This window comes from Pinus tabuliformis, chromosome 5_2 (assembly GCF_031772625.1).
Source record: "Pinus tabuliformis cultivar Carrire ecotype Pingquan chromosome 5_2, CPIR1, whole genome shotgun sequence".
In the NCBI taxonomy this organism is placed as follows: domain Eukaryota; kingdom Viridiplantae; phylum Streptophyta; class Pinopsida; order Pinales; family Pinaceae; genus Pinus; species Pinus tabuliformis.
In genome coordinates, this window is record NC_142306.1 from 865,883,681 (window position 1) to 865,902,811 (window position 19,131).

Genomic DNA, 19,131 nt, shown 5'->3' on the forward strand with positions numbered 1-19,131 from the left:
TTCATGTGCCTAAGCCACTCTTCAAAATCATGATACTTAAAATCATAAAAGTAAATGCATTCGTCCCATAGGGGGAATAGGCTTAAGCTCCTTTAGACCAGTAAATATTAAGGTACCTGGAAGAAAGAAAGAACTCTGGTTAGGGAATGACTAAAATGATATATAGAAAAATCAAGAAAGTTAGATGACCAAAGAGGGGGAATAGGGTTAAGCTCCTTTGGACCATTAAATATTAAGGTACCTAGAAGAAAGAAAGAACTCTAGTTAGGGAACGACTAAAACTATGTATAGAAAAATCAAGAAAGTTAGATGACCAAAGAGTGGGAAGAAATAAGGGAATTACTTCAAAGAATTTGAATACTCACAAAAATTATGTAGAAGGACCACTCATTTTATGTTAAATAAAATTCTTATTTATATGGCTGAAAAAAATGGGCATTAATCTAATTGTTTGACAATCATTGAGGACTAATCAATTCTTACAGCGATTTATCCAACCATTCTTCAATGTATTATTTCATCAAAGGAACTATTATATCTTGTTTGACACGTAAATCAAATATTTCCTCCTTGATGTCTCGATCATCGACTTGTAGTTGTGCAACTATAGCTAATTGATCTTCATTATGATTGACAAATGTAACTATCCGTTTTCTAATTTTAACTTCAAGAAAGTTGGTTAAGTTATCAAATTCAGAACCAATCATTGTTTCTACAACCTCTAGCTCTTATTTTAGTATATCTTTGGAAATGAGCATAGAGTCTTTAATCATTCGTGAGCCTTGGAGGTCCTTGACAACTTTAATAGCCTAAAGAAAGGAAACATTCCTTTTATCATCAATGCTCAAATAATCAGTAATAGCCCCTCAAACATGTTGATTATGGTAGACCAACCAACTTTGATATGCTTAATTCTCTTAGGCCCTATGAGGCTTTGCTTTGTTCTCTAAAATTCATTGAGTGACCTAACTTTATTTACAAAAGTTGATAATTCATTATCAACAAATCATTGATAATTTTCAAGATACTTTATAAGATAATCAAAAAATGAGTGAATTCTTTGTGCCAAGATTTTTAATTGAAAGGCGATTTCCCATATTTCCTCAATAATTTCCATTGTTTATTGATATTATTTACAATATAAGACTAAATTATAGTGATAAGGTGTGCCACTTTCTGTACTTAATGGTGTGTATCAGGCATAATTTTCATTACCTCAGATCCTCAAATAGCCAAAGGGTTCATGAATAGAGGAGTTGGATTGAGATTTTCTTTAAGGCCATTTATTCTCTTCTTCAGTTTCAGATTCTTTGCCTCATGTTCTATAACAAAGTGTGCTAGGGATTATCCAATAGTTTTGTGGAGATTTAGGATTCTAGTAGCTCCTGCTTTAGAAATGTCCACTTTTGTTCATAACTTATTAATAACCCTTTTCCTTTGAACCTTTACACTTTATACATGTATATTTGTATTTCTCCTATCTTAGTGTGCACCATGCATAGTTAGTGAGTGGTCATAAAAAGTCATCGACTCCTCTGCAATTTCTTCAATCAATATTTGGGATTCATCTATGTGAGTTGCAACCCAGTTAAGTAGCATGTTGATATATTCTTCCATATTTGTTGGCTCTTGCATAGTTGAAGCCTCCTTAGAAGATTTACTTTTTGATGAATCAACATCGTGTGATCTTTATAGGATTACATTGGCCCGAGGTGGATCCTCTCCATCTCCTCCACCTGAGGGCCTATCATTACTTGTTCTTCCAATCACATTAGTGTCCTTACTTATGTGACTTGAAGACAAACTCAGGTGAGCCTAAGGTGTCAAAGATGGAGGGATGTTTGTAGGATTTTTTCCTCTTTCTCTATTCTATCATCATGAAGTAATATTGGTTTCTTCAATAGGGGTAGGATTTTCCTTTTCTTTTGATGGGCCAATGTGAATTTTTCTACTTTCCACAATAGTTATTGTAAATAAAATTCCATATAAAACTATGCTTAGGTGCCTTGAAAAGATACCCTCTAGGTCAAATCCTTGAATAGATTCAACTTCAGCTAAACTTAAAAGAGTTAATGATTCAGAAAATTCAGCAAGGTTGGCCACATTTTACACATTTTATTATCCCACAATAAAAGGTAAAGAAATAAATTGCTTCTTTTTCATTAACCATGGATGGTGTTGCATGCATACTTTCGCAACGTAGTATCTATCACACACAAATTTTGGAAGCAATAGGGGCTTCTCCTAGAACCCATAGATTTGAACTAGGCTATTTTCATCCCTCTCTTCATGTAGCCCCTTTCACCAAAGGAAATCTTGCAATTCATTTTATATTTTTTAAAACTCTCATCCAGTCACCATATGATTAACTTCGTAGAAAATGAGTCTTTTACTAGACAAAAATGGAAAGGGGCATTATGTTTCCATAACACTAGGTACCAAGACTGTACTCATTCTATCTCTGGATTCAAATTATTTTTATAGGGTAGATCATGGAAGGTATGACACGACGCCAAGGCTATCACTATGTAGGGTGTGATAAAAAATTTATTATTCTTGTATAGGTTGGCTAGCTAGAAGGATAATTCTCTAGAAATAAGGGTTGCCCAATCAAAAATAAAATCTATTTTGAAATAATAATATAATGCATAAAGAACTGATTTAGGGACATTTGAGGTAGTTTCTCACCCCATTATTCAAGAAAAAATCCAGGAAAAATCTCTATAAGGTTCTACAAATATAGAAATATTTAGAAAATAAATATCAAATAGAACTTGTACATAAGGCAGCATGAACTTGTGGATGAAGTTCATTATGTTGGATTAAGATTTTAAGAAGGTACTAGCTTTAGATATTGTGAGTAAATTGGTGATTTCTGACTGTTAAGAAGTTTTTCTCGAATGCTTTTGGAGTTATAGGGATTGGTTCTTCTTCACTCCAAGCTTGACAGTTCTAGTCTTTGTTTTAAGAAAAGTCTTTCTGTGGAAATCACATAAGAGAAATGTTGTGCACATAAATAAACTATCTCTCTAAAATAAAAGACTTTAGGAATGCATGCAGCATTTTCTATTTCGATGGTCCAAATAGCATTGTTTTTCTTCTTTTCAGGAGACAAACTTAAATACCATTGGTACAAATTTGACCAGTGAAATTGTTTATCTAAGCAAGCAAGTCAATCATTAGAGTAATTTTGAGGTATAAAATGGGCCTCCTAAGGAATATTATAAAATAATAGTGGAAATAATAAAATAAGATTAGATTACATAATCAATTTTAAAGGGAAAAAAGGAAAAAAACTACTTTTTAAACTCGTATTTTCAACTTATCTCCATACAGTTTTACTCAATTTTTGAGTGGGAGCACTTATTGGATGCAAAAATTAATTAATCATCCAAGGAGTACCCATGTTTCATACTTTTGATGGACCCTGTTACACACAAAATGAGAAATACATGAAAAATGTGATTGCAAATACATGAAAAATGTGATTGCAATCACATTTTTCATGTATTTCTCATTTTTCGTGGTGCAAGATCCATCGAAAGTATGCAACATCGGTACTCCTTGGATGAGGAATTAAATTTTGCATCCAATGAGTACTCACGCTTGGAATGTGGGTAATAATTTAGGGAGATAAGTTGAAAATACAAGCTGAAAAAGTATTTTTTATTTTTATTTTTTATTTTTACGTCAATAGGCACCTCCTTCTTGAAAATAATCAGGCAAATATTTTGTTACCCTTTTGATATTAAGCTAACATCTTTCCTGATGTCTAAGAAATACATCTATCCTACATCAAGATCCCCATCACCATATTTTTTTATCACATCTTACATGGGTATTTTGTTTATTGCAACTTTTTTTGGTCACATTCCTGCTCTGTCTCAATGAATATGTGTGGCAGGGTTTGTTTTGATAATTTGGCATACATATTTGTGATGAGAAAGAGCCTGTTCTGTTTCCTTCACTCCATTCCCTTTCGAATAGCTAAAATTCCTGAGCAATACCATAAATTCTCTTCAAAATCTTCTCACATATTTCTTGGGTTAATTTTTTTAATTTAGGATTCAAAGATGTAGGGGGTGGTTCCACTCTTTTTTAGATAGTCATACGGTTACGTAAGGATTGTTATAGAGTACAAGGACATGTTTTATCTCAATGAAAATGTGTGGCAGGGTTTGTTTTGATAATTTTACATATACATTTTTGATAATTTGACATACATATTTGTGATAGAGCCTGTTCCATTTTCTTCACTTTCATACCCTTCCGAATCTTGCTAAAATTCCTAAGAAATACTAGAAATTCTCTTCAAAATCTCCTCACAGCTTACTTAGGTTAATTTTTTAAATTTAGGATTCAAAGAAGTAGGGGATGGTGCCACTCCTATTTAGAGATTCACATGGCTCTGTGAAGATTTATATAGCGTACAAGAACATGGATTGTTAGCCAACTCCAGGAAGTTCACCTCATTCTTTTAAAGAAAATATCATGTTGCACCATTATCTTCTCGTATTTCTATCTCTAGGCTAGTTATCTTATGCTTTTAAAAATCCATTAGCTCCAAATCCTCCCACATTTCCTACTTCATATTGGTAAGGTTGTGGTGAGAAAACTTCCATATGGACTACACCATGATAGTGATTGGGCCCTGCTTCATATTTGAAGGATTTTGGTGAGAAAACTTCCATGTAGATTGGTTAAGGTTTCATGCGAGGTTTCCAGAAGTCACTGAGCTACCAACAAGAAAACCCCTTTTGCATTCTGTTATCCTCTACAATGTCCCAGGCTGAGGAGGAGATCGAAAGAGGTAACTTCAAACCACTTGCAATTCAGCAGCTAGCCCTACTAAACTAGAAAGGGATCTCTCTAAGGATTTCACAGTCAATGACTAGAAGAAAAATGGATTTTAGGCTAGACATAATAGTTTTAGATGAGTTTTTGAAAATTTAGGGTTTTTAGATTGTTGGACCAGGGATGAGAAAAAGCAATTAGGTTAAGGCCTCAAAGGGTTGTAGTAGTAGGCATAATGGAGGACTCAAGATAGCAGTGTCTTGTGATGAATCTGAGAGTTTGGTCAATGTAGTGTAGGGTCTGAAATCTTAGAAGTTCATAATGAGCATGTGTGCCATGAATTCATTAATCTAGAAGAAGAAATACATATAAATGATTTTCCACATAAACAAAGCTTTAAATATAAAGAATTATGCCTATATAATTGTAAGGAAAATCACTAAGGAAAGAAAAACATGTTAAGAAAGATGGATTCATTCAGACGAAATTCACATAGAAAGAAAACAACATCACAAACTCACTACACATCAATTCCTGAAAAAATAGCTATAACTGCTCCTTTGATTAGCTGAGTGAAAGTATTAGATACAAATCCTCTCCTCTGAAGTCCAACCTTTCTCCATTAATGAGAAATGATACATATAGACTAAAACAAACAGTTTCCCTACCTTCAAGGGTCGAATCCCTAAGTGGTGGAACAATTTCCAAGAATCTTTCAACCACCAAGTGAGAGTGAGAAGGTCAAAAACAAACTCTTCTCTTAGACTTTTATTTGAGGTTTGCTTCATTTATGAGGCCTAATTAAACATAAAAACAACCTATCATGCTAATATATTCATGACTACATCATCTAGACTTTGAACTACTGAATTTACATCGTCAATTTACCTTTGACCAAGTCAAACTAGAAAATCTGAGAAATTACATAGTGGAATTTTTAATTAAAATCTCAAAAAATTGCATAAGAGCAGTGCCAACGTTGAGGCCACGTTTAGGTGCCTTCCTAAAGTCAAATTTTAAATATGAAAGAACAATAAATAACCTTGCCTGTCTAGTTTCTAGAACATCTTGAATTTTTGAAGCTGACTCATGGGAAGGCCTTCAAAAGTTGATTCTCCCAAGCTATCTCCAAAAGCGCAACGCCTGTCAAAGAGAGGGGAAGAATGTTGATTTTTTACCCCTTTTTCTAATTTTTCTCAATATCTGAGCCCTATCTGGAAAATCTGAGGAAATGGGTTTTGAGAGGAGGCCATCAACTTTCTATAAATGCAAGTCACTTTTCATTTGGAGCTTTGAGGAAAAAGCGTAGCACCAAGGTGCTGTGTTTCTGTAACTAGTGTATTTTTTGAATTTTGCACCAAATTTCACCAAAAACCAAAAATTCTCAAAAAACTCCCAAAATTGGTCCAGAAGTGCCAAATGAGGTATATTATTCTCTCATGGATGCTTCAACAAGAATATCCAAGTTTTCTTTCTCATCTTTACCTTTTAGGGTTTCCTTCAGCTTGTTTTGCATTTGCTTGATCTTGATGTTGCAAATCTTGTTTCTGGTTTGGTAGTGGTGGGCCATGTGCCTCAACATCTGGTTGTCCCTATTAGCCTTGTCAAGAAGCTTCTCTAGATGGCCATTTACTTTTCCTAGCCAATATTCTCTATCTTCATTGATTTCCATAGCAATTATGTCTTCAATATCTAAGTCCTCATCTAGTAGGTTTTGGTCTTTTTCCTTCTGCAATGCTCTTTTGAGACCCTTTGTCCTAGGCCTCTTCTTTCCAACCTAATTTTCTTTTTCATCATGCTCATCATGCTCTAACACTACTTTACCTTTGACCTCTTGCTTCAACATCTTGGATTTCTCTTTTTCCATGATTAGTTGTTTGGCCTTGAGTTGACTGTTTTCTTGCTCAAGGAAAGAAATGATAAATCTAGCCCTTGCCAAATTGTCCATGAGCTCCCTGATTTGGGAATCCTTCTCCTTGATAGCTTATTGCAAGTTTGAATGCTCATCTACTGCCTCCAAGTCAACTAGGTCAAAATCATGCTCAATTAGCTCCTCATCCTGCAAAGGTGATCCTTGTTGTGTTGATGTAAGAGGCTTAGCCATTTTCTCAACTTGAGAAGTAAACACAAGTATTTTTCCTCTCTGGTATATTTTGGTCACCTCAAGTCTAGGTGCCTTGGGAACCTCCTCTAATTTTCTTGATGACCCTACCTCCATAGGCTGTGTTGATGTGTCTTGGTGATGGCTTGGTGAAGTAGTCTCATGCCTCTGCAAGGTTGTTTCAATGAAGGTATCCCATGCTATGTTCTTTTCTTCCAACTGATGGAGGACTACAACCTTTATCAAACTGTGATGGAAAAGGCTAGGGTAATGCTCTTTTTTTTTCATTTGCACCTTTTCAAACATTTTGATGAGACTTCTACACAAGTATTTACACAGGTTAAGAGGTTTCACAGCTGTGAAATGCATTAGCAACCTAATGTGGTATTGATACAATCTGGAAAATCTCCCCTCACAAGTGAAAAACTTCATCACAACCTTCATCAGTGGTGCATACTTTTCCAATAGGTATCTGAATGGAATGATGTGTGAATGAGCCTCTCTGTAGGGTGATTTCAAGAAAGGTTTGTATTGCTCAAGGTCTAGGCTCATGCCTTTGAACCAATACTCCCCATGATTTGGTATCCCTATGGAAAGAGAGATGGAAACAACTGAGAATGTGAAATCAATCCCTACTATGGTGGCTTTTTCTCCTTTCAGATTGGTGGCAATCCAATCAGTGAGCTTCTCATGAAAACCTACTTCACCCACTCTTTGACAAAACCCTAGGTAGTTAACATCTTCAAAGAACTGTCTAATGAATGGTGAAGAGTTGATCTCATTGCAATTTGTGGGCTCATACCTTAGAATCCTCCCCCCTTTATGATGTTTTCTCTTTTTTGATGGTGAAGAATCTCCTTCCATTTTGAAAACCCTAGATGACAGGAAAATGGAAAAAACAATGAGAAATGAGTGAAGTGGTGAAATGAGGGAGTTAGGGAAGGGAAATGGTAATAGGGAAATTTTGGGAGATGGACAGGGGTTTTAGAAATATTTAGGAAGTTAAATGGAGGGAAATGAATGAGGGAAATGAGCAAGAAATTTAAACATGGTCCTAGCTAGGGAAACTATTCAATTTGATATATTAGGGCTAGGGTTTGTAGGGAGGTGAAGTGAACTAAGGGGAAATGGTTTGTTGGTGGATATAATGATGATTTTCATGCAAACATAGGTAAAAGGACAGTTATTCTAGGGTTTGAAAGTTCTATTTGATCATTTGCAATCTTTAAAACATGAAATTCATAAAAACCATAGAGGACTAAACTCACCATCATTTATTTGTTTTGCCAAAGGAAAAGAGGGAGTGAAATGAGTGTACTTCTTAAATGGCTTAGAGCAATAAGAAACTAGAATGCAAGCTTAAATTTTTTATTTGGGTGATTTTCTGTGAGTTTCAGGAGACTATGTCCTGTGCGCAGCACCAAAGCACAGCATAGTGCTTCTAAGTGCAGTTCTTATAAGCGCAGTGCCTCCTCCAGAAACGCGGCGCAGTGCTTCTAAGTGCAGTTCTTATAAGCGCAGCGCCTCCTCCAGAAACACGGCGCAGTGTTTCTATGCGCAACACCAAGCAAATTTTGCCAATTTGAGCCCGTGTTTTCTCACCTAAGGAGGAATGAGCTCGATAACCAAATGAGGTAGGGATGCAAATGAAGTGTGTATGAGACCTTTTGGGCTTTTATAGACATAGCATGATTCTCCTTTGAGTGATAATGGGCCCTACATGTCTTTTTCAAACATGACTTTCATTCTTTTTGAACTTGACAACCTTGGACATTTGTAACCTGGACTTCTTTTTATCTTTTTTGAATAGTGAACCTTCTTTCTTTTGGAACCTTGAAACTATAGCTATGAAGTACTTATGAAATTACATCATAATTTATTGAAAAGAGATGCTTATCACAACTCATCCTATGCCGGATTTTTATGCATGAAATGAAAGTGTTGGTGACCTTGAAAACCTAATGACCTAATGGAGACATTAGACTAAGTGAAATCATGATGGTGATGACTGACATGATGATGATATTCTCTTTATGATGAAACACTCATCTGAGTGATGTAAGCGACTGACATGTGAAATTCTTGAGAGAATAGAGATAATCCTAGACAAACTAACCAATGACCAAATTTTATTCTGAAAACCTAGTGACATGATAAAATTTGACCTTGAGACCCCTAACAAAACTTGGTAAAAGCATATTTGATCACTGGTGACAAGCAGAACTCATTGACACTAACAAATTCGATGGTTTTTTACTTTTTTGAGTTTTTCCCAATTCTTTTAGTCTCTATCTCGGGTAGATTATTACATTATAATTGGACTAACTGAATCCAAGGAGTTGAAATCAATCTATCTATCATAATCTATTCATGTTTCTAACAAAATGTAGTCATATCATGCTATACCTTGAAACTATAACATCAAAATTGGATACTTGGGCCTATGACATTGAAACTAGGTATTTGAATTCAAGTCCCTTTTGTATTTCCCTTGGCTTGTACAAATCATACATATTTTTTGAATTTTTTTCCTAAAAATTTGAAACAGTTGTAGTGACTTTGGATATTGTGTCATGTTTACATGGTTTTAGACAAGAGAGGTTTGTTGTGCCGTCCATATTTGGTAATCTTAAAATTATAATTAAAATGTATTAAGTAACTAATACAAACATAAAAGAAACCCAGAGTTCAGAACTTGGCTTCAGTCCCATGCTTCTCCCATTTGCTCATCCTTTATCATGCCTATAGTTCTCCTACGCATTCCATGATGTAGTCAACTTTGTAGTTCTGATATCTTCGGTGGTGATGCCCCTTTTTTCTTTTTTTTTCTTTGATGTTTTGGCATCTTTCCCTACACCTTATATCGAGCCCTTTTCTAGTTTTGTTTTATTTGTTAAATGAAAATCTTCATTTAGCCCTGACCTTTAGAATTACAGAGTAAAGCGCAGAGATTAATAAATATGTACATCCTTAATGTTGAAACTTTAGCTCTAAATATATATATCTAATTCAATCTAGTACTGATGGGACCAGCCCTGATAACTTACGGCATATCATTTAATGTGTGATTGCATGGATGAATTCGTGTTTGATTTGTTTCATGGCATGGTATTGGAGAGTTAATGTGGTGAGGAAAACTATCCTGTCATCAAGTCTTGCTTCTCCCGCCTCTTCACTATGCTAAAGTAACCCTAGTCTTGGTCATTCTGTTGTTGTTCTGGTGCTCTGTTGCTCCGTCAAGGTGAGGTCTCTACTTCTGGTTCAGGTTGCTACTCCTCAAGGGCTTCGGCTATCCTGTTCTCAAGATGGTTCTCCATGAGGGTTTCTGTCAGCAAGTTCTGGTAATGGTTGTGGTTAGCTGTACATTGGTCTCTTCTTTCCCCCAGTTGTATGGCTCGGCTGTGGCTGCGATGCTCCTCTGTTTTTCAGTTTTGTGTGTCAATTCGAAGCTCGGCTTCGTGGGCATGAAACCCTCAGCTTTTGTCCTATGTTGGCTGCCTATCTTGTGGCTCTATGGGTGCTATTTCAGCTATATTCCTGGGTTGACTCGGCTCTGTAAATTTATTTGTCATTGTGTGGTTTTGATTATGCTTTTTCCTTCAAGGTTTTCATCTCTCAGATTCCATCCAGAATTCGAACAGAGGTAATCTCTCCTTCCATGTTTTAAGCTTCTGCTTCATTTTCTACTGTTACTAATTATTCTTGCTCCTTGTGAGAAGCAGACGCTCTGCGGCTGTGACTTTGGTCCACGGCTTCCTTCCTCCGTTTACAAGGCTCGACTCCTCTGGTAAGTGAACTCGCCTTAAATCCTTGGCATTGTCTTCATTTTCTTTTCATGGCTCTATTACTTGGATTCTGATGGCCTTGTTTGGTGGCCATGGTAGGTGAATGGTTGGGCTCACCGATTGCTGGTCTCGTGCCCTGACACCTACACTCTTGTATCGGGTAGGGTCGTGCCTTGTTGTTTCTCTGTCTATCTGTTTCGAAGCATTTGCTGCTAGTAGTCTTCTATTGTCAAGGGTTGTGACTTCGGTCTCACTATTTCATGGTTCTGTGTATTTATGCCTTCGGGCTGTTAACTTATGAAACTATATTTATGTCGGTCCTGTGGTGAATTCGTAGTTGTATTTGGCATTGTTACAGAGGACCTATGTTTCGTAGTTTGCATGTGTTTTATAACCATATCTTGGACTGTAAATTTTTTATATCTATATATTCATAGAGATTTTTGAACAGTAAATAGTAAACAGAAATGATACGAGTTTTTTTGGTACTTGTAGATATTTGTTGTATTCGACTCTTCTGCAAACCCTCTCTATTGTTCTATGGGACTCGACCGCGTTTTCTTCTTACCTGTGTGATAATGTCTGCTCTCTGTCACTATTAGGAAATGGGTAGATGAATTTAATTAAATACTTTTAGGTTGCAATACATGGACTCAGATTTTCTTCTTCTCAAAATGTTTGCATGCTTCTGTTTATTCAATACTATTATGGATGATTACAATGGCTTTTTCCCCTTTCTCTTAAAGGTCATTGTACCATTATTTAAACTATCAGTAGTTACATTTTAGTTATTCATTGATAACTATTCATCCTTGTTTGTATTCTAAAGTTAATTTGAAACAAAAAATAAAAAGAATGGTAAATAAAAATAAACAGTGGGCTGAGACAACCTTAAACTTAACATAAGGTCCTAAATGTTGTTAACTAGAAATTTAAATGGAATTTAAAAAACTAACTGAAACTCCTTCTGTTTGCAAAGACAAATACTCCAACCATGACCTCCCTTAGCTAGATGCTCCTTCATCAAGTACCACTTATGAATAGTGGTCATTATTATAGCTTCCACCTTTGGTTTTTTATTCACCTTGGACTTGACGCACAACTTCTACCTTGTTATGAGCTTATCTGACCTTATTTGGAAGTTCATCTCTCGTTCCTTTAGAAAACAATGGTATGCATTCATTAGCATGTTCTCATAATCGAAAAGGGAAACTTAAACTAAGCTCGAAACCAATACTTTGGGTTGCATATTGTAGTTAATGGTTTATTTCCAGTTAGAGACTAGTGCAAAAATCCAACTAATGGTAGATATTGAATACAAATTTACTTTCATTCAGTTGATCTAGCTGAAAGACCATATTTTAAGGGAAAATTCAAACACAAACTGGAAACATATTTAAGGCCCACTGAAACATGGAAATATATATTACACTCACTGAAATGAATTTGTCCCCTTACTAGCATTAATTCCCTAAAGGCAAAGCCTCGAACTTAGAAATAAACAAAAACAACACAAACCTCGTAGAATTTTCCAGCACCAAAGAAAATTATTTACAAAATTGCATTTCCATGTTTGCTTCATCTTAATGAACAATTCATGCATGTTTCATGTTTCATTTGTTAAGAAACAAGGCCATTGTGGGCCTCCCAAGCCATGTGGAGAACATGAATACCAAAAAGTATGGAGTTAGATTTGCTATATCAAAATGCAAAAAAAAAAAATAAAAACCAAATAACACCTCATTAAATTAGAACATGGGTACATTTTGCATTTTGAGACAGTTTAGTTCACAAACAGCTCTGTGGACACCACCCTCAAATTTTATAGAGGATATCCATTTCAATTTTCAAAGGCGTTATAGGCACTGACTATCTAGTTATAGCCTGAAACTCAAAAGCAATATATAGGAAAAAGAAAACCCTGCAGACTTCTCCTGGCATCCAAATACTAGCTAACAACCATTTCTGGTCCAATGGGTGAGTTCAAAACTTCATACCTCAATTAAAATCATTTTTTTCCTACAATTCAACCAATTCTACATCACCATTTATGGTCCAATGGGTGAGTTTGAAACTCCATACCTCAAATAAAATCATGTTTCCTATAATTCAACCAATTCTACATCACAAACTTATGGTCAAGGCTATGGGCAGCAATCTCAATACCAGAGGTCACAAATCCTAATTCTCCTCTCTTGTTTTGTGGAGCTTTCTTCCTCTTACAGCAAATAGATTCTTATCATAATCATAATTTCGCCTAGTTTGCTATAGTTTTGGTATTTTCATCTGATGTGACATATTCTATGTCAGAAACAAGAATTTGTTTTCTGCCCTTTTTTTCTCCTTAGGGCAATCTAACTGCATATCACATTAGCTCTGTACCTGGAATATATTCCTTTAAAATAGTAATACAATGTTTCATATGAAAATTAAGAAAATTAAGTTGATCCTAAACCAAATAATTTGAATCATTCACTACTTGGAAAGAGATTTCAAACTCTTGTTATTTCCTGATTAGATTGAAACTCATTAAATTCTCCTATATGATATTTATTTTGTCCCATATATTCAATAATAAGAATTTCACTTGAATATAGGGGCAAAGCTTATCCATGCTTTTGATTAGCGATTCTCAAGTTAGATCTAAGACTCACGATGTTGCATTTTAAATATAATTATTTATCTCTTTGTTATAAGAATTAAAAGGAAATGATGAGCTATTTTGTTTTTAATCGCAAGGGCTTCACTCAATAGACCTCTAAAATATCACATGTATTTGTGGAATACTAAAAAATACCCTTAATTTGACTACATATTGGAAAATACCTCTAAAAATCACATTATTTAACCCCCTACCAATACGAACCCAATACACCTTCCCACTTTAAAAAACCCCTAATTTCAATAGATATTGTAGGTATCCATTTTTTCATTAACATTTTTTATACCCCTTTATATTTTTCCATTAACTTTGAGCTCTATTTTTTATACTTTCCAATATAAAATCCCTTTACCCCCTTTATATCCCCGAATATATATTGTCATTTTTTCTTCAATATATATCCCCCAATATGAACCCATCTGGTATGGTATTTCTCCCCCAATATGAACCTGCGTAGTATAGTATTTCTCCCCAATGAAACCCTTGTGTTTTTAAGATAGTCGCAACATCTATACGTGGGAGAAAGGTCATTGAAACTAGGTATTTGAAAATGTTCTTACAGTAAATATGAATTACGAACACGATACAAGACATAATGTTAAAAAAAATTGCTGAGATCATTTGAACAAGTGCTTCTAATTAGTCGCTTTGGGTGCTAAGGAGTAGAAATTTTAGATATTGTATGTGTAATACCATTGCATTAGCATGAGTTACCAAACACATATTAAAGGGACTCATGAATTAGCATATCTTCACCATGATTGTTTGCCTACAACTATTCACAGGGATGTAAAATATACCAACATTTTGTTGGATAAATTTTATGAGTAAAAAGTCATTGACTTTGGGATTGCCAAAATTCTTCAAACTTGTGGAGGAAAGGATTCTACAATATCTTTTGTAGGAAACCATTGCTACATTTCTCCTAGTATGTTCAGCTTAGTACTATGCTTCCCTAATTTTCACCTTTGACACAAAAAGAAAGGTATTTTTCAAGGTTTTCAAAGGGTTTTGCAGTTATGGATTCCAACCTTTCTCGAAATTCATTTATACCTGGATGTATATATTTATTCTCAATGGTTCAGTTATGATATTCATTTTTTCTATGCAAAATATGCATACACTTTGAACATTACAGAAAAGAGTGATGTTTATAGTTTTGGCATGGTATCTTCAGGGTCAAATATAAATTGCATGAAGTCAGGGTTACTAAGGTTAAATTCCTTCTTTCAAAAACTAAACTTAGTATTGGTCCCACGAAAATTACATGTGGCAACCATTTCTAGAAATGATTTAAATAGAATGATATGATTAATAAAGGTTAGGATTCAGCCAATTTAGAAAATTCCCCTTACCTTGAAAGCCTTTGTGGAGCAACTAATAATACGTGTCCCACAAAATATTGGTATTTCCTATAGTGTAATCATTTACACATAGAAATTGTCTCTCATGTAGTAACATTGTTTTTTGTAATAATGTATAATTGTTTTCATGGAAAAATAGTGCAAGAAGATGAAACTTTGGATTAAGAAAGAAAATTCCACATTTTACATGGCAGGGTAAAGTTTTGTGGGCACAATTAGATTCAGTATTAAATTCTTGAGTTATGTTTCAAAGTATTCAGTGGAATTTTGTTTTCAACTTGTTCAAATGAAAATGAAATTCAGTATTCCATTCAATTTTTTGTTAGGATGGTAAGTGAAACATTTATTGGGTTTGGAATGGATTTGAGAATATGGGGGTTTTGCATCTGTACAAATTATGTTAATTTTTATTATCATTCCTGAAAGTACTTTCTCAAAATAAATATCAATTTAGGGTTTGAATTCTCACTCTCTATTTTTTTTAATAGGGCATTTCCTCAAGGAACAAACATAATAAGAAATATTACTTATTGTCTACATTCTTCCTCTACCTGAACACTGTCAACAACACACTGATAACCAACATCTAAGGCATGCATAGTGAATATGAATGTGATTGTTTCCAAGATTATTTTGTTAGGTGTTCCTGAACCTGGAGTCATTGGCCACTTCATATCCACTTGGGCACAGATAATATTTAGCCTTCTTCATAAATTCATAATAACACAATCCCTTGGGGAGATATTCATAAACATTTATATCATTATCATTATTTTCCTCTGTATGGTAGATTGACCATCAAGCATGCATGTTATTAGACCTATTTGTAAATAGGGACCACTTAAAGTTAAATTGATGGTGAACTTCTCTAAAATTTGGCTCCCGTGGTATAACTACATTTAATTATTCATCACACTTCCCCAAACCACCTTCCTACATTTGTTTTTGGATCCATCTTTGTATATGGTTTGAACATTCAACATGTTCTTTAGTGTATCAATAGAACATCATTGTTAGGAAATGGGTTATTGAGTTCCAAAAGATCAAAATTTTACTTTCCAAACATAACCATTAGGTCTAGATGTAGTAATTTAAACCATCATTGTTGCATTGCTTCCTTCAAACGTTTTAGAGGCAAATGAATCCATAACTACGGAGAAAACAACTCTTGGATCCAGAATCAGGCACAATACCAATATCTTACTAATTTGAGATTCTTTGTCTAATCTTAGCATTTGTTTATTGAGAAAGGTATCAACACATGTTACATCAAGTCATGTGTACACACTCTACAACAACTACTTGTGAAAAGAGGAAATTGAGAAAACACCAGAGATGCAAATCACTGAGTTTAATATCCAAATATTGCAAAAAAAAGAAGAAAATGCATGGTCCTAAATGGAGCAACGGAGATACAAGTCAAGTTAATATTATTCTAACATTATTGTCCCAACAAAAGACACTTTAAAATATAATAATGAATGCCAGTAATTTCTTCCACGGGCTCTGCTATAGTGATCACTGAGCCTCAACCCCACAAGACCCCCTCTAAGGAATCACTACCTTACGCGGTGATTGCATTATATTTTCACCAATCTAAATTTGGAACTATGTTTTTTTCTCCTAAAATTTTGTTGGTGATGTGTTCCATTGGAAGTGCTGGTTGACAGGATCCCTTCTAGACTAGTTTGGAATGGTGAAAAGGATGATCCAGATATTTCATATTAGGAGAGGGAATCAGGCCTTGTAACCAAGTTCGATGATTCAATATGCTTACTGTTGTTAGATATTCAAATTTTTTTAGCTGGTTGGATTCAAACAGACAAGGAAAAAACTAAAATAAGGGAACCATCAATTTTCATAATCCTTAATTCGATTTACCAGAAGGTTTCCCCTCTTTAAATATTGTACAAAAGTCAAGATGTTACGTGGTCTCTGATGTACTAAATTCATGGTGAGACATTTAAATAAGCAATTAGGCAGGAGATATAAATAAATGACTAAAAGTTGAAATAGCAGGGTATCCCCTGCATCCTTCTGTTGATATTTATGAGCATGGTGCTCTGCTCTGGTTAAATACTTTGTTCTAAGCAGACATGCAATCTATTTTTTTACAGTGAACAAGAGAGTGAAGATTATCATCAATGGCCCTACAAAGGTGATAGTGATAGAAAATTCAGATGTTATTTTTATAGTCATAAAAAACTTTTCTCCCAAAAGGAAAACTCTAGAACCCTTAGAAGTTATGCTAGTTCAGTATTTATAAGTAGGCCAACTTTTTTCCAATTGAATTATCTGCTAGCCACTAGGAAAAATTGTGAAAGTGTTTCTATTCTTCTCCGACCGAGGTTGCAATCAAGCATCAATGTCCTTCTCCTTCCAGTGCTTTACAAACATTCATTATTTCTGTTGACACCTAATCATCAGGATTGGGTGAATAAATATAATCAATATAAATAAATAATAAGAGATATAAGTAGTCATCGGAGATGAAGTGAACAGTCTCCCTCATGTATATAATAAATACCAACCTCAAGGAATAATATGAATTGATTTGTTTTGAGGAGTTACTGCCTGGTCTGACATGGTATCAGAGCCAACTCCCGAAATAGTTGTAACTCCCTTCTGCCATTTTCTTGCAGTCTGTCCTCCTGTGGAGTCTGTCTACATCGCTCTCTGTCTGCCATAATTATTGTCTGCACCATTATGCACTTTGTGTTACCCACTATGTGGCTTTTGCGCATAATCATCGTTTGCCATCTGCCCCTCTCATTTGATAGAAAACCTGTCTTTATTCTCTATCTGTTCTCGTTTCTCCTATACGCTGAATCAAAGCCATATTGTATGTTGCCTTTGGTCTGGTGAGAATGGATACTGTGTTATGGCATAAGTGTTGGGAAATTGGGCTGTCGGCTCAAGATGTTCTAGAATTGAATGTGATTTTTTCTTGCTGCATAAATTCAAAGACCATTTCGCCCTTTGGCTTTTCAGTTACCCATGCCTCAATATTGATCCACAACTATCTCTTGGTCTCATGCATAGATGATAACAACACGTTTGTAGTGGTGTTGGGTCTCTGAGTGGGTGTTTGTGAGCATATAGTTCACGCATAACATCGGCATAAGTCGAAACGTCAGCGCAGGGAGATCGTTCGCCCGCAGCAAAGGGGTCGTGCCTGGGAGGGGATAGTTTCCTGTTAAGCCTGCGTCTTCTGTAATCATTTTCTCTGTCAATTATACGCTCGCGTTTTCCAAAAGCTTTATTAATCTGGCCGCTGTTGTCGTTTTCTTCGTCTTCTTCTCTATGGATGGTCTGAGATGAGATGCTTGGGCGCTGTGTATGACGACATTTTTTCCACCAATTCTCTGCGGTGAGAGCAAGATTGGGGATCTTCTTTTTCTTCGTCCTCCATGGGAATGAAAGCATTGTAACCCTCAAATTTCGCGCGAGGGCCATAGATGTGAGCGTCAAACTCCTTATCCATTGCAACAGCTTCCCTGGAAACCTGCTTTCTATAATTGATGCAGTTGATACATTCTCACGGTGTTTAAAGGCTTCCCAATTTTGAACGCTGCCCCAGGTTACTGGATAGAATGATACGGTACATAAGGTGAGGGTTGAGATGTAGTGACTTGCCACTCATGTTTTTTTAATGCATTTTTTAATATATATAATCCGACCATACATGGAACGTTGGTATATCACTAATATATGTTGGAGATGCGGGGTATCACTCCATGATATATCTCTATTGCTATAATGCTATGTTCTAGTAGCGGTATTTTTTGTGATTGTTCTCATTGTTGATGAGATTTTCTAGATGTATACATAGTGAATATATTTTTGCTGCTTTTGTTGGCAATATTGCAGTCTGTAATAGGTGAATATTGATATTTGCGTTGTACATTGAATGTACACTCTCCCATGTATCAATGGAGTGATTTTGTTTAACGCTGCCATATATGTGTTGTTTAAACACTGCCATATTCTATACTTTAATGCTATCCAGATGAATGCGAATTGACATTTGAATTTGCTGTCCCATCATATTAGATGTATATTTTTTCCCATTAGGAGTAAAATTTTGTAGCAGAAGTTTTTGTTACGGAATGCATTCAATCATATCCATTGTGGGAATAGTTCTCACTGGCAAGGAGAACTATCCTGAGTGGTCCCTGATGGTAAAACACACCCTCATTTTCAATGAGTTGTGGAAAGGAGTGTGTATTGGAGACGGAGACAAATAGCGAGAACAACCTACCTCAGACAAAGAGCTTGCCATTTGGGAAAATAAGAACAGCAAAGCATATGCATTAATCATAGCATCTGTAAGTGAAGAGGTGAGTCGCCATATTATGCCATTTTCCACTGCTTTCGAAGCCTTACAAAATCTGAAAGAACTCTATGACTCACATTCTGCACTTG

General features: G+C 35.3%; 1 pseudogene; it reads right to left on the minus strand.

The window, feature by feature from the left end:
- Positions 1 to 17,697: 17,697 nt before the first annotated feature.
- On the minus strand, positions 17,698 to 18,190 carry LOC149162074 (uncharacterized; annotated as a pseudogene).
- Positions 18,191 to 19,131: the final 941 nt, after the last annotated feature.